Source organism: Phyllobates terribilis, unplaced genomic scaffold, assembly GCF_046119375.1.
Source record: "Phyllobates terribilis strain yellow unplaced genomic scaffold, ASM4611937v1 Scaffold_44__1_contigs__length_10104851, whole genome shotgun sequence".
NCBI classification, from domain to species: Eukaryota; Metazoa; Chordata; class Amphibia; order Anura; family Dendrobatidae; genus Phyllobates; species Phyllobates terribilis.
Genome location: NW_027362804.1, coordinates 1,471,808 through 1,488,863, shown reverse-complemented (window position 1 = coordinate 1,488,863; position 17,056 = coordinate 1,471,808).

The window sequence follows — 17,056 nt, the reverse complement described above, 5'->3', positions numbered from 1 at the left end:
AAACCGTCTTGTTAAGCTACTGCGACCTCCACCGCTCTTCCAAAGGGCATTTTAACCATCTTGTTAAGCTACTGTGACCTGCACGTCTCTGCCAAGGAGCATTTAAACCGTCTTGTTAAGCTACAGAGACCTCCACTGCTCTTCCAAGGGGCATTTAATCCGTCTTGTTAAGCTACTGCGAACTGCATGTCTCTTCCAAGGGGCATTTAAACCGTCTTGTTAAGCTTCTGCGACTTGCACGTCTCTTCCAAGGGGCATTTAAACTGTCTTGTTAAGCTACTGCGATTTCCACTTCTCTTCCAAGGGGCATTTAAACCGTCTTGTTAAGCTTCTGCGACCGGCACGTCTCTTCCAAGGGGCATTTTAACCGTCTTGTTAAGCTACTGCGACCTTCACGTCTCTTCCAAGGGGCATTTAAGCTGTCTTGTTAAGCTACTGCGACCTCCACCGCTCTTCCAAGGGGCATTTAAACCGTCTTGTTAAGCTACTGCGACCTGCACGTCTCTTCCAAAGCACATTGAAACCATCTATTTAAGCTACTGCGACCTGCATGTCTCTTCTTAGGCACAATTAAACCGTCTTTTTAAGCTACTGCGACTTGCACGTCACTTCCAAGGGGCATTGAAACCGTCTTGTTAAGCTACTGTAACCTCCACCACTTTTCCGAGGGGCATTTAAACCGTCTTGTTAAGCTACTGCGACCTTCACGTCTCTTCCAAGGGGCATTTAAGCTGTCTTGTTAAGCTACTGCGACCTCCACCGCTCTTCCAAGGGGCATTTAAACCGTTTTTTTAAGCTACTGCGACCTCCACCGCTCTTCCAAAGGGCATTTAAAGCGTCTTGTTAAGCTACTACGACTTCCACTGGTCTTCCAAGGGGCATTTAATCCGTCTTGTTAAGCTACTGCTACCTGCACGTCTCTTCCAAGGGGCATTTAAACTGTCTTGTTAAGCTATTGTAACCTCCACCGCTCTTCCAAGGGGCATTTAAACCGTCTTGTTAAGCTACTGCAACCTGCTCGTCTCTTCCAAGGGGCATTTAAACCTTCTTGTTAAGCTACTGCGACCTGCACGTCTCTTCCAAGGCACATTTAAACCATCTATTTAAGCTACTGCGACCTGCATGTCTCTTCCAAGGCGCATTTAAACCGTCTTTTTAAGCTACTGCGACTTGCACGTCACTTCCAAGGGGCATTGAAACCGTCTTGTTAAGCTACTGTGACCTGCACGTCTCTTCCAAGAGGCATTTAAACCGTCTTGGTAAGCTACTGCGACCTGCAAGCCTATTCCATGGGGCATTTAAATGCTCTTGTTAAGCTACTGCAACCTGCACGTTTTTACCAAGGGGGATTTAAACTGTCTTGTGAAGCTACTGCGACCTGCACGTCTCTTCCAAGGGGCATTTAAACCGTCTTGTTAATCTACTGCGACCTGCATGGCTTTTCCAAGGGGCATTTAAACCTTCTTCTTAAGCTAATGCGACCTGCACATCTCTTCCAAGGGCCATTTAAACTGTCTTGTTAAGCTACTGTGACCTCCACCGCTCTTCCAAGTGGCATTTAAACCGTCTTGTTAAGCTACCGCATCCTGCACTTCTCTTCCAAGGGGCATTTAAACCGTCTTGTTAAGCTACTGCGACCTGCACGTCTCTTCCAAGGGACATTTAAACCGTCTTGTTAAGCTACTACGACCTGCACGTCTCTTCCAAGTGGTATTTAAACTGTCTTGTTAAGCTACTGTGACCTCCAGCGCTCTTCCAAGGGGAATTTAAACTATCTTTTTAAGCTACTGCGACCTGCACGTCTCTTCCACGGGGCATTTAAAGCGTCTTGTTAAGCTGCTGCGACCTGCATGTCTCTTCCAAAAAAGATTTAAACCGTCTTATTAAGGTACTGCGACCTGCACGTCTCTTCCAAAGGGCATTTAAACCGTCTTGTTAAGCTACTGCGACCTGCACGTCTCTTCCAAGGGGAATTTAAACCGTCTTGTTAAGCTACTGCGACCTGCATGTCTCTTCCAAGGGGCATTTAAACCTTCTTATTAAGCTACTGCTACCTGCACGTCTCTTCCAAGGGGCATTTAAACTGTCTTGTTAAGCTATTGTAACCTCCACCGCTCTTCCAACGGGCATTTAAACCGTCTTGTTAAGCTACTGCAACCTGCTCGTCTCTTCCAAGGGGCATTTAAACCTTCTTGTTAAGCTACTGCGACCTGCACGTCTCTTCCAAGGCACATTTAAACCATCTATTTAAGCTACTGCGACCTGCATGTCTCTTCCAAGGCGCATTTAAACCGTCTTTTTAAGCTACTGCGACTTGCACGTCACTTCCAAGGGGCATTGAAACCGTCTTGTTAAGCTACTGTGACCTGCACGTCTCTTCCAAGAGGCATTTAAACCGTCTTGGTAAGCTACTGCGACCTGCAAGCCTATTCCATGGGGCATTTAAATGCTCTTGTTAAGCTACTGCAACCTGCACGTTTTTACCAAGGGGGATTTAAACTGTCTTGTGAAGCTACTGCGACCTGCACGTCTCTTCCAAGGGGCATTTAAACCGTCTTGTTAATCTACTGCGACCTGCATGGCTTTTCCAAGGGGCATTTAAACCTTCTTCTTAAGCTAATGCGACCTGCACATCTCTTCCAAGGGCCATTTAAACTGTCTTGTTAATCTACTGTGACCTCCACCGCTCTTCCAAGTGGCATTTAAACCGTCTTGTTAAGCTACCGCAACCTGCACTTCTCTTCCAAGGGGCATTTAAACCGTCTTGTTAAGCTACTGCGACCTGCACGTCTCTTCCAAGGGACATTTAAACCGTCTTGTTAAGCTACTACGACCTGCACGTCTCTTCCAAGTGGTATTTAAACTGTCTTGTTAAGCTACTGTGACCTCCAGCGCTCTTCCAAGGGGAATTTAAACTATCTTTTTAAGCTACTGCGACCTGCACGTCTCTTCCACGGGGCATTTAAAGCGTCTTGTTAAGCTGCTGCGACCTGCATGTCTCTTCCAAAAAAGATTTAAACCGTCTTATTAAGGTACTGCGACCTGCACGTCTCTTCCAAAGGGCATTTAAACCGTATTGTTAAGCTACTGCGACCTGCACGTCTCTTCCAAGGGGAATTTAAACCGTCTTGTTAAGCTACTGCGACCTGCATGTCTCTTCCAAGGGGCATTTAAACCTTCTTATTAAGCTACTGCGACCTGCACGTCTCTTCCAAGGAGCATGGAAACCGTCTTTTTAAGCTACTGCGACCACCACCGCTCTTCCAAGGGGCATTTAAACCGTCTCGTAAAGCTACTGCGACCTGCACATCTCTACCAAGGGTCGTTTAAACCATCTTGTTAAGCTACTGCTACCTGCACGTCTCTTCCAAGGGGCATTTAAACCGTCTTTTTAAGCTACTGCAACCTCCACCGCTCTTCCAAGGGGCTTTTAAACAGTCTTGTTATGCTACTGAGACCTGCACGTCTCTTCCAAGGGGCATTTAAACCATCTTTTTAAGCTAATGCGACCTGCATTTCTCTTCCAAGGGGCATGTAAACCGTCTTGTTAAGCTACTGCGACCACCACCGCTCTTCCAAGGGGCATTTAAACCATCTCGTTAAGCTACTGCGACCTGCACGTCTCTACCAAGGAGCGTTTAAACCATCTTGTTAAGCTTCTGCGACCTGCACGTCTCTTCCAAGGGGCATTTAAACCGTCTTTTTAAGCTACTGCGACCTCCACCGCTCTTCCAAGGGGCTTTTAAACAGTCTTGTTATGCTACTGAGACCTGCATGTCTCTTCCAATGGGCATTTAAACCGCCTTTTTAAGCTAATGCGACCTGCATTTCTCTTCCAAGGGGCATTTAAACCGTCTTGTTAAGCGACTGCGACCTGCACGTCTCTTCCAAGGGTCATTTAAACCTTCTTATTAAGCTACTGGGTCCTGCGTGTCTCTTCCAAGGGGCATTTAAAACATCTTGTTAAGCTACTGCGACCTCCACCGCTCTTCCAAGGGGCATTTAAAACGTCTTGTTAAGCTACAGCGACCTGCACGTTTCTTCCAAGGGGCATTTAAATCGTCATGTTAAGCTACTGCGACCTGCATGTCTCTTGCAAGGGGCATTTAAACCATCTTGTTAAGCTACTGCGACTTGCACGTCTCTTGCAAGGAGCATTTAAACCGTTTTGTTAAGCTACTGCGACCTGCACTTCTCTTCCAAAGGGCATTTAAAGCGTCTTGTTATGTTGCTGCGACCTGCATGTCTCTTACAAAAGGGATTTAAACCGTCTTATTAAGCTACTGCGACCTGCACGTCTCTTCCAAGGGGCATTTAAACCGTCTTGTTAAGCTACTGCGACCTGCACGTCTCTTGAAAGGGGAATTTAAACCGACTTGTTAAGCTACTGCGACCTGCATGTCTCTTCCAAGGAGCATTTAAACCGTCTTGTTAAGCTACTGAGACCACCACCGCTCTTCCAAGGGGCATTTAAACCGTCTTGTTAAGCTACTGCGACCTCCACCCCTCTTTCAAGGGGCATTTAAACCGACTTGTTAAGCTACTGCGACCTGCACGTCTCTTCCAAGGGGCATTTAAACCGTCTTGTTAAGCTATTGTAACCTCCACCACTTTTCCAAGGGGCATTTAAAACGTCTTGTTAAGCTACTGCGACCTGCATGTCTCTTCCAAGGGGCATTTAAACCATCTTTTTAAGCTACTGCGAACTGCACGTCTCTTCCAAGGGGCATTTAAACCGTCTTGTTAAGATACTGCGACTTGCACGTCTCTTCCAAGGGGCATTTAAACCTTCTTGTTTAGCTACTGTAACCTCCACCACTTTTCCAAGGGGCATTTAAACCGTCTTGTTAAGCTACTGCGACCTGCATGTCTCTTCCAAGGGGCATTTAATCCGTCTTGTTAAGCTAGTGGGACCTGCACGTCTCTTCCAAGGGGCATTTAAACCATCTTGTTAAGCTGCTGCGACCTGCATGTCTCTTCCAAGGGGCATTTAAACCATCTTGTTAAGCTACTGCGTCCTCCACCGCTCTACCAAGGGGCATTTAAACCGTCTTGTTAAGCTACTGCGACCTGCTCTACTCTACCAAAGGGTATTTAAACCGTCTTGTTAAGCTTCTGCGACCTGCACGTCCCTTCCAAGGGGCATTTAAACTGTCTTGTTAACCTACTGCGACTTCCACCGCTCTTCCAAGGGGCATTTAAACCGTCTTGTTAAGCTACTGCGATCTGCACGTCTCTTCCAAGGGGCATTTAAACCGTCTTGTTAAGCTACTGCGACCTCCACCGCTCTTCCAAAGGGCATTTTAACCATCTTGTTAAGCTACTGTGACCTGCACGTCTCTTCCAAGGGGCATTTAAACTGTCTTGTTAAGCTATTGTGACCTCCACCGCTCTTCCAAGGGGCATTTAAACCATCTTGTTAAGCTACTGCAAACTGCTCGTCTCTTCCAAGGGGCATTTAAACCTTCTTGTTAAGCTACTGCGACCTGCACGTCTCTTCCAAGGCACATTTAAACCATCTATTTAAGCTACTGCGACCTGCATGTCTCTTCCAAGGCGCATTTAAACCGTCTTTTTAAGCTACTGCGACTTGCACGTCACTTCCAAGGGGCATTGAAACCGTCTTGTTAAGCTACTGTGACCTGCACGTCTCTTCCAAGAGGCATTTAAACCGTCTTGTTAAGCTACTGCGACCTGCATGTCTCTTCCAAAGGGCATTTAAACCTTCTTATTAAGCTACTGCGACCTGCACGTGTCTTCCAAGGAGCATGTAAACCGTCTTGTTAAGCTACTGCGACCACCACCGCTCTTCCAAAGGGCATTTAAACCGTCTTGTTAAGCTACTGCGACCTGCACGTCTCTACCAAGGGGCGTTTAAACAATCTTGTTAAGCTTCTGCGACCTGCACGTCTCTTCCAAGGGGCATTTAAACCGTCTTTTTAAGCTACTGCGACCTCCACCGCTCTTCCAAGGGGCTTTTAATCCTTCTTATTAAGCTACTGCGTCCTGCGTGTCTCTTCCAAGGGGCATTTAAAACATCTTGTTAAGCTACTGCGACCTCCACCGCTCTTCCAAGGGGCATTTAAAACGCCTTGTTAAGCTACAGCGACCTTATCGTCTTTTACAAGGGGCATTTAAACCGTCTTGTTAAGCTACTGCGACCTACATGTCTTTTGCAAGGGGCATTTAAACCGTCTTGTTAAGCTACTGCGACCTGCACGTCTCTTCCAAGGGGCATTTAAACCGTTTTGTTAAGCTACTGCGACCTGCACGTCTCTTCCAAGGGGCATTTAAAGCGTCTTGTTAAGCTGCTGCGACCTGCATGTTTCTTCCAAAAGGGATTTAAACCGTCTTATTAAGCTACTGCAAACTCCACCGCTCTTCCAAGGGGCATTTAAACAGTCTTGTTAAGCTACTGTAACCTCCACCACTTTTCCAAGTGGCATTTAAACCGTCTTGTTAAGCTACTGCGACCTGCATGTCTCTTCCAAGGGGCATTTAAAACATCTTTTTAAGCTACTGCGACCTGCACGTCTCTTCCAAGGGGCATTTAAACCGTCTTGTTAAGTTACTGCGACTTGCACGTCTCTTCCAAGGGGCATTTAAACCTTCTTGTTTAGCTACTGTAACCTCCACCACTTTTCCAAGGGGCATTTAAACCGTCTTGTTAAGCTACTGCGATCTGCATGTCTCTTCCAAGGGGCATTTAATCCGTCTTGTTAAGCTAGTGGGACCTGCACGTCTCTTCCAAGGGGCATTTAAACCATCTTGTTAAGCTGCTGCGACCTGCATGTCTCTTCCAAGGGGCATTTAAACCATCTTGTTAAACTACTGTGACCTCCACCGCTCTACCAAGGAGCATTTAAACCGTCTTATTAAGCTACTGCGACCTGCTGTACTCTACCAAAGGGTATTTAAACCGTCTTGTTAAGCTACTGCGACCTGCACGTCTCTTCCAAGGGGCATTTAAACCGTCTTCTTACGCTACTGCGACCTCCACCACTCTTCCAAGGGGCATTTAAACCGTCTTGTTAAGCTACTGCGATCTGCACGTCTCTTCCAAGGGGCATTTAAACCATCTTGTTAAGCTACTGCGACCTTCACCGCTCTTCCAAAGGGCATTTTAACCATCTTGTTAATCTACTGTGACCTGCACGTCTCTGCCAAGGGGCATTTAAACCGCCTTGTTAAGCTACTGCGACCTCCACTGCTCTTCCAAGGGGCATTTAACCCGTCTTGTTAAGCTACTGCGAACTGCACGTCTCTTCCAAGGGGCATTTAAACCATCTTGTTAAGCTTCTGCGACTTGCACGTCTCTTCCAAGGGGCATTTAAACTGTCTTGTTAAGCTACTGCGAACTGCACTTCTCTTCCAAGGGGCATTTAGACCGTCTTGTTAAGCTTCTGCGACCGGCACGTCTCTTCCAAGGGGCATTTAAAACGTCTTGTTAAGCTACTGCGACCTTCACTTCTCTTCCAAGGGGCATTTAAGCTGTCTTGTTAAGCTACTGCGACCTCCACCGCTCTTCCAAGGGACATTTAAACCATTTTTTTAAGCTACTGCGACCTCCACCGCTCTTCCAAAGGGAATTTAAAGCATCTTGTTAAGCTACAACGACTTCCACTGGTCTTCCAAGGGGCATTTAATCCGTCTTGTTAAGCTACTGCTACCTGCACTTCTCTTCCAAGGGGCATTTAAACTGTCTTGTTAAGCTATTGTGACCTCCACCGCTGTTCCAAGGGGCATTTAAACCGTATTGTTAAGCTACTGCGACCTGCACGTCTCTACCAAGGGGCGTTTAAACCATCTTGTTAAGCTTCTGCGACCTGCACGTCTCTTCCAAGGGGCATTTAAACCGTCTTTTTAAGCTACTGCGACCTCCACCGCTCTTCCAAGGGGCTTTTAAACAGTCTTGTTATGCTACTGAGACCTGCACGTCTCTTCCCAGGGGCATTTAAACCGTCTTTTTAAGCTAATGCAATCAGCAGTTCTCTTCCAAGGGGCATTTAAACCGTCTTGTTAAGCTACTGCGACCTGCACGTCTCTTCCAAGGGTCATTTAAACCTTCTTATTAAGCTACTGCGTCCTGCGTGTCTCTTCCAAGGGGCATTTAAACCATCTTGTTAAGCTACTGCGACCTCCACCGCTCTTCCAAGGGGCATTTAAAACGTCTTGTTAAGCTACAGCGACCTTATCGTCTTTTACAAGGGGCATTTAAACGGTCTTGTTAAGCTACTGCGACCTGCACGTTTCTTCCAAGGGGCATTTAAATCGTCATGTTAAGCTACTGCGACCTGCACGTCTCTTCCAAGGGGCATTTAAACCGTTTTGTTAAGCTACTGCGACCTGCACGTCTCTTGCAAGGGGCATTTAATCCGTCTTGTTAAGCTACTGCGACCTGCACGTCTCTTCCAAGGGGCATTTAAACCGTTTTGTTAAGCTACTGCGACCTGCACGTCTCTTCCAAGGGGCATTTAAAGCGTCTTGTTAAGCTGCTGCGACCTGCATGTCTCTTCCAAAAGGGATTTAAACCGTCTTATTAAGCTAATGCGACCTGCACGTCTCTTCCAAGGGGCATTTAAACCGTCTTGTTAAGCTACTGCGACCTGCACGTCTCTTCCAAGGGGAATTTAAACCGTCTTGTTAAGCTACTGCGACCTGCATGTCTCTTCCAAGGAGCATTTAAACCTTCTTATTAAGCTACTGCGACCTGCACGTCTCTTCCAAGGAGCATGTAAACCGTCTTGTTAAGCTACTGCGACCACCACCGCTCTTCCAAGGGGCATTTAAACCGTCTTGTTAAGCTACTGCGACCTCCACCGCTCTTCCAAGGGGCATTTAAACCGTCTTGTTAAGCTACTGCGACCTGCACTTCTCTTCCAAGGGGCATTTAAAACGTCTTGTTAAGCTACTGTAACCTCCACCACTTTTCCAAGGGGCCTTTAAACCGTCTTGTTAAGCTACTGCGACCTGCATGTCTCTTCCAAGGGGCATTTAAACCATCTTTTTAAGCTACTGCGACCTGCACGTCTCTTCCAAGGGGCATTTAAATCGTCTTGTTAAGCTACTGCGACTTGCACGTCTCTTCCAAGGGGCATTTAAACCTTCTTGTTTAGCTACTGTAACCTCCACCACTTTTCCAAGGGACATTTTAACCGTCTTGTTAAGCTACTGCGACCTGCATGTCTCTTCCAAGGGGCATTTAATCCGTCTTGTTAAGCTAGTGGGACCTGCACGTCTCTTCCAAGGGGCATTTAAACCATCTTGTTAAGCTGCTGCGACCTGCATGTCTCTTCCAAGGGGCATTTAAACCATCTTGTTAAGCTACTGTGACCTCCACCGCTCTACCAAGGGGCAATTAAACTGTCTTATTAAGCTCCTGCGACCTGCTCTACTCTACCAAAGGTATTTAAACCGTCTTTTTAAGCTACTGCGACCTGCACGTCTCTTCCAAGGGGCATTTAAACCGTCTTGTTAAGCTACTGTGACCTGCACGTCTCTGCCAAGGGGCATTTAATCCGTCTTGTCAAGCTACTGCGAACTGCACGTCTCTTCCAAGGGGCATTTAAACCGTCTTGTTAAGCTTCTGCGACTTGCACATCTCTTCCAAGGGGCATTTAAACTGTCTTGTTAAGCTACTGCGAACTGCACTTCTCTTCCAAGGGGCATTTTAACCGTCTTGTTAAGCTTCTGCGACCGGCACGTCTCTTCCAAGGGGCATTTTAACCGTCTTGTTAAGCTACTGTGACCTTCACTTCTCTTCCAAGGGGCATTTAAGCTGTCTTGTTAAGCTACTGCGACCTCCACCGCTCTTCCAAGGGGCATTTAAAACATTTTTTTAAGCTACTGCGACCTCCACCGCTCTTCCAAAGGGCATTTAAAGCGTCTTGTTAAGCTACTACGACTTCCACTGGTCTTCCAAGGGGCATTTAATCCGTCTTGTTAAGCTACTGCTACCTGCACTTCTCTTCCAAGGGGCATTTAACCTGTCTTGTTAAGCTATTGTGACCTCCACCGCTCTTCCAAGGGGCATTTAAACCGTCTTGTTAAGCTACTGCAACCTGCTCGTCTCTTCCAAGGGGCATTTAAACCGTCTTGTTAAGCTACTGCGACCTGCACGTCTCTTCCAAGGCACATTTAAACCGTCTACTTAAGCTACTGCGACCTGCATGTCTCTTCCAAGGCGCATTTAAACCGTCTTTTTAAGCTACTGCGACTTGCACGTCACTTCCAAGGGGCATTGAAACCGTCTTGTTAAGCTACTGTAACCTCCACCACTTTTCCGAGGGGCATTTAAACCGTCTTGTTAAGCTACTGTGACCTGCACGTCTCTTCCAAGAGGCATTTAAACCGTCTTGGTAAGCTACTGCGACCTGCAAGCCTATTCCATGGGGCATTTAAATGCTCTTGTTAAGCTACTGCAACCTGCACGTCTCTACCAAGGGGGATTTAAACTGTCTTGTGAAGCTACTGCGACCTGCACGTCTCTTCCAAGGGGCATTTAAACCGTCTTGTTAATCTACTGCGACCTGCACGGCTCTTCCAAGGGGCATTTAAACCTTCTTATTAAGCTACTGCGACCTGCACATCTCTTCCAAGGGCCATTTAAACCGTCTTGTTAAGCTACTGCGACTTGCACGTCTCTTCCAAGGGCCATTTAAACTGTCTTGTTAAGCTACTGTGACCTCCACCGCTCTTCCAAGGGGCATTTAAACCGTCTTGTTAAGCTGCTGCAACCTGCTCGTCTCTTCCAAGGGGCATTTAAACCGTCTTCTTAAGCTACTGCGACCTGCACGTCTCTTCCAAGGCACATTTAAACCGTCTATTTAAGCTACTGTGACCTGCATGTCTCTTCCAAGGCGCATTTAAACCGTCTTTTTAAGCTACTGCGACTTGCACGTCGCTTCCAAGGGGCATTGAAACCGTCTTGTTAAGCTACTGTAACCTCCACCACTTTTCCGAGGGGCATTTAAACCGTCTTGTTAAGCTACTGTGACCTGCACGTCTCTTCCAAGAGGCATTTAAACCGTCTTGGTAAGCTACTGCGACCTGCAAGCCTATTCCATGGGGCATTTAAATGCTCTTGTTAAGCTACTGCAACCTGCACGTCTCTACCAAGGGGGATTTAAACTGTCTTGTGAAGTTACTGCGACCTGCAGGTCTCTTCCAAGGGGCATTTAAACCGTCTTGTTAATCTACTGCGACCTGCACGGCTCTTCCAAGGGGCATTTAAACCTTCTTATTAAGCTACTGCGACCTGCACATCTCTTCCAAGGGCCATTTAAACTGTCTTGTTAAGCTACTGTGACCTCCACCGCTCTTCCAAGTGGCATTTAAACCGTCTTGTTAAGCTACTGCAACTTGCACTTCTCTTCCAAGGGGCATTTAAAGCGTCTTGTTAAGCTATTGCGACTTGCACATCTCTTCCAAGGGACATTTAAACCGTCTTGTTAAGCTACTACGACCTGCACGTCTCTTCCAAGGGGTATTTAAACTGTCTTGTTAAGCTACTGCGACCTCCAGCGCTCTTCCAAGGGGAATTTAAACTATCTTGTTAAGCTACTGCGACCTGCACGTCTCTTCCAAGGGACATTTAAACCGTCTTGTTAAGCTACTGCGACCTGCACGTCTCTTCCAAGGGGCATTTAAACCGTCTTGTTAAGCTACTGCGACATGCACGTCTCTTCCAAAGGGCATTTAAACCGTCTTGTTAAGCTACTGCGACCTGCATGTTTCTTCCAAGGGGCATTTAAACCTTCTTATTAAGCTACTGCGACCTGCACGTCTCTTCCAAGGAGCATGTAAACCGTCTTGTTAAGCTACTGCGACCACCACCGCTCTTCCAAGGGGCATTTAAACCGTATTGTTAAGCTACTGCGACCTGCACGTCTCTACCAAGGGGCGTTTAAACCATCTTGTTAAGCTTCTGCGACCTGCACGTCTCTTCCAAGGGGCATTTAAACCGTCTTTTTAAGCTACTGCGACCTCCACCGCTCTTCCAAGAGGCATTTAAACCGTCTTGGTAAGCTACTGCGACCTGCAAGCCTATTCCATGGGGCATTTAAATGCTCTTGTTAAGCTACTGCAACCTGCACGTCTCTACCAAGGGGGATTTAAACTGTCTTGTGAAGCTACTGCGACCTGCACGTCTCTTCCAAGGGGCATTTAAACCGTCTTCTTCATCTACTGCGACCTGCACGGCTCTTCCAAGGGGCATTTAAACCTTCTTATTAAGCTACTGCGACCTGCACATCTCTTCCAAGGGCCATTTAAACCGTCTTGTTAAGCTACTGCGACTTGCACGTCTCTTCCAAGGGCCATTTAAACTGTCTTGTTAAGCTACTGTGACCTCCACCGCTCTTCCAAGGGGCATTTAAACCGTCTTGTTAAGCTGCTGCAACCTGCTCGTCTCTTCCAAGGGGCATTTAAACCGTCTTGTTAAGCTACTGCGACCTGCACGTCTCTTCCAAGGAACATTTAAACCGTCTATTTAAGCTACTGCGACCTGCATGTCTCTTCCAAGGCGCATTTAAACCGTCTTTTTAAGCTACTGCGACTTGCACGTCGCTTCCGAGGGGCATTTAAACCATCTTGTTAAGCTACTGTGACCTGCACGTCTCTTCCAAGAGGCATTTAAACCGTCTTGGTAAGCTATTGCGACCTGCAAGCCTATTCCATGGGGCATTTAAATGCTCTTGTTAAGCTACTGCAACCTGCACGTCTCTACCAAGGGGGATTTAAACTGTCTTGTGAAGCTACTGCGACCTGCAGGTCTCTTCCAAGGGGCATTTAAACCGTCTTGTTAATCTACTGCGACCTGCACGTCTCTTCCAAGGGACATTTAAACCGTCTTGTTAAGCTACTACGACCTGCACGTCTTTTCCAAGGGGTATTTAAACTGTCTTGTGAAGCTACTGCGACCTCCAGCGCTCTTCCAAGGGGAATTTAAACTATCTTGTTAAGCTACTGCGACATGCACGTCTCTTCCAAAGGGCATTTAAACCGTCTTGTTAAGCTACTGCGACCTGCATGTTTCTTCCAAGGGGCATTTAAACCTTCTTATTAAGCTACTGCGACCTGCACGTCTCTTCCAAGGAGCATGTAAACCGTCTTGTTAAGCTACTGCGACCACCACCGCTCTTCCAAGGGGCATTTAAACCGTATTGTTAAGCTACTGCGACCTGCACATCTCTACCAAGGGGCGTTTAAACCATCTTGTTAAGCTTCTGCGACCTGCACGTCTCTTCCAAGGGGCATTTAAACCGTCTTTTTAAGCTACTGCGACCTCCACCGCTCTTCCAAGGGGCTTTTAAACAGTCTTGTTATGCTACTGAGACCTGCAAGTCTCTTCCAAGGGGCATTTAAACCGTCTTTTTAAGCTAATGCGATCAGCAGTTCTCTTCCAAGGGGCATTTAAACCGTCTTGTTAAGCTACTGCGACCTGCACGTCTCTTCCAAGGGTCATTTAAACCTTCTTATTAAGCTACTGCGTCCTGCGTGTCTCTTCCAAGGGGCATTTAAACCATCTTGTTAAGCTACTGCGACCTCCACCGCTCTTTCAAGGGGCATTTAAAACGTCTTGTTAAGCTACAGCGACCTTATCGTCTTTTACAAGGGGCATTTAAACGGTCTTGTTAAGCTACTGCGACCTGCACGTTTCTTCCAAGGGGCATTTAAATCGTCATGTTAAGCTACTGCGACCTGCACGTCTCTTCCAAGGGGCATTTAAACCATTTTGTTAAGCTACTGCGACCTGCACGTCTCTTGCAAGGGGCATTTAAACCGTCTTGTTAAGCTACTGCGACCTGCACGTCTCTTCCAAGGGGCATTTAAACCGTTTTGTTAAGCTACTGCGACCTGCACGTCTCTTCCAAGGGGCATTTAAAGCGTCTTGTTAAGCTGCTGCGACCTGCATGTCTCTTCCAAAAGGGATTTAAACCGTCTTATTAAGCTACTGCGACATTCACGTCTCTTCCAAGGGGCATTTAAACCGTCTTGTTAAGCTACTGCGACCTGCACGTCTCTTCCAAGGGGAATTTAAACCGTCTTGTTAAGCTACTGCGAACTGCATGTCTCTTCCAAGGAGCATTTAAACCTTCTTATTAAGCTACTGCGACCTGCACGTCTCATCCAAGGAGCATATAAACCGTCTTGTTAAGCTACTGCGACCACCACCGCTCTTCCAAGGGGCATTTAAACCGTCTTGTTTAGCTACTGCGACCTCCACCGCTCTTCCAAGGGGCATTTAAACCGTCTTGTTAAGCTACTGTAACCTCCACCACTTTTCCAAGGGGCCTTTAAACCATCTTGTTAAGCTACTGCGACCTGCATGTCTCTTCCAAGGGGCATTTAAACCATCTTTTTAAGCTACTGCGACCTGCACGTCTCTTCCAAGGGGCATTTAAATTGTCTTGTTAAGCTACTGCGACTTGCACGTCTCTTCCAAGGGGCATTTAAACCTTCTAGTTTAGCTACTGTAACCTCCACCACTTTTCCAAGGGGCATTTAAACCGTCTTGTTAAGCTACTGCGACCTGCATGTCTCTTCCAAGGGGCATTTAATCCGTCTTGTTAAGCTAGTGGGACCGGCACGTCTCTTCCAAGGGGCATTTAAACCATCTTGTTAAGCTGCTGCGACCTGCATGTCTCTTCCAAGGGGCATTTAAACCATCTTGTTAAGCTACTTTGACCTCCACCGCTCTACCAAGGGGCATTTAAACCGTCTTATTAAGCTACTGCGACCTGCTCTACTCTACCAAAGGTATTTAAACCGTCTTTTTAAGCTACTGCGACGTGCACGTCTCTTCCAAGGGGCATTTAAACCGTCTTGTTAAGCTACTGCGACCTCCACCGCTCTTCCAAAGGGCATTTTAACCATCTTGTTAAGCTACTGTGACCTGCACGTCTCTGCCAAGGGGCATTTAATCCGTCTTGTCAAGCTACTGCGAACTGCACGTCTCTTCCAAGGGGCATTTAAACCGTCTTGTTAAGCTTCTGCGGCTTGCACGTCTCTTCCAAGGGGCATTTAAACTGTCTTGTTAAGCTACTGCGAACTGCACTTCTCTTCCAAGGGCATTTAAACCGTCTTGTTAAGCTTCTGCGACCGGCACGTCTCTTCCAAGGGGCATTATAACCGTCTTGTTAAGCTACTGCGACCTTCACGTCTCTTCCAAGGGGCATTTAAGCTGTCTTGTTAAGCTACTGAGACCTCCACCGCTCTTCCAAGGGGCATTTCAACCGTTTTTTTAAGCTACTGCGACCTCCACCGCTCTTCCAAAGGGCATTTAAAGCGTCTTGTTAAGCTACTACGACTTCCACTGCTCTTCCAAGGGGCATTTAATCCGTCTTGTTAAGCTACTGCTACCTGCACTTCTCTTCCAAGGGGCATTTAAACTGTCTTGTTAAGCTATTGTGACCTTCACCGCTCTTCCAAGGAGCATTTAAACCGTCTTGTTAAGCTACTGCAACCTGCTTGTCTCTTCCAAGGGGCATTTAAACCGTCTTGTTAAGCTACTGCAACCTGCACGTCTCTTCCAAGGCACATTTAAACCGTCTATTTAAGCTACTGCGACCTGCATGTCTCTTCCAAGGCTCATTTAAACCGTCTTTTTAAGCTACTGCGACTTTCACGTCACTTCCAAGGGGCATTGAAACCGTCTTGTTAAGCTACTGTAACCTCCACCACTTTTCCGAGGGGCATTTAAACCGTCTTGTTAAGCTACTGTGACCTGCATGTCTCTTCCAAGAGGCATTTAAACCGTCTTGGTAAGCTACTGCGACCTGCAAGCCTATTCCATGGGGCATTTAAATGCTCTTGTTAAGCTACTGCAACCTGCACGTCTCTACCAAGGGGGATTTAAACTGTCTTGTGAAGCTACTGCGACCTGCACGTCTCTTCCAAGGGGCATTTAAACCATCTAGTTAATCTACTGCGACCTGCACATCTCTTCCAAGGGCCATTTAAACTGTCTTGTTAAGCTACTGTGACCTCCACCGCTCTTCCAAGTGGCATTTAAACCGTCTTGTTAAGCTACTGCAACTTGCACTTCTCTTCCAAGGGGCATTTAAACCGTCTTGTTAAGCTACTGCGACCTGCACGTCTCTTCCAAGGGACATTTAAACCGTCTTGTTAAGCTACTATGACCTGCACGTCTCTTCCAAGGGGTATTTAAACTGTCTTGTTAAGCTACTGCGACCTCCAGCGCTCTTCCAAGGGGAATTTAAACTATCTTGTTAAGCTACTTCGATCTGCACGTCTCTTCCAAGGGGCATTTAAACCGTCTTGTTAAGCTACTGCGACCTGCACGTCTCTTCCAAGGGGCATTTAAACCGTCTTGTTAAGCTACTGCGACCTGCACGTCTCTACCAAGGGTCATTTAAACCTTCTTATTAAGCTACTGCGTCCTGCGTGTCTCTTCCAAGGGGCATTTAAACCATCTTGTTAAGCTACTGCGACCTCCACCGCTCTTCCAAGGGGCATTTAAAACGTCTTGTTAAGCTACAGCGACCTTATCGTCTTTTACAAGGGGCATTTAAACGGTCTTGTTAAGCTACTGCGACCTGCACGTTTCTTCCAAGGGCCATTTAAATCGTCATGTTAAGCTACTGCGACCTGCATGTCTCTTGCAAGGGGCATTTAAACCGTCTTGTTAAGCTACTGCGACCTGCACGTCTCTTCCAAGAGGCATTTAAACCGTTTTGTTAAGCTACTGCGACCTGCACGTCTCTTCCAAGGGGCACTTAAAGCGTCTTGTTAAGCTGCTGCGACCTGCACGTCTCTTCCAAGTGGCATTTAAACCGTCTTGTTAACCTACTGGGACCTGCACGTCTCTTCCAAGGGGAATTTAAACCGTCTTGTTAAGCTTCTGCGACCTGCATGTCTCTTCCAAGGAGCATTTAAACCTTCTTATTAAGCTACTGCGACCTGCACGTCTCTTCCAAGGAACATTTAAACCATCTTGTTAAGCTACTGCGACCACCGCCGCTCTTCCAAGGGGCATTTAAACCGTCTTGTTAAGCTACTGCGACCTCCACCGCTCTTCGAAGGGGCATTTAAA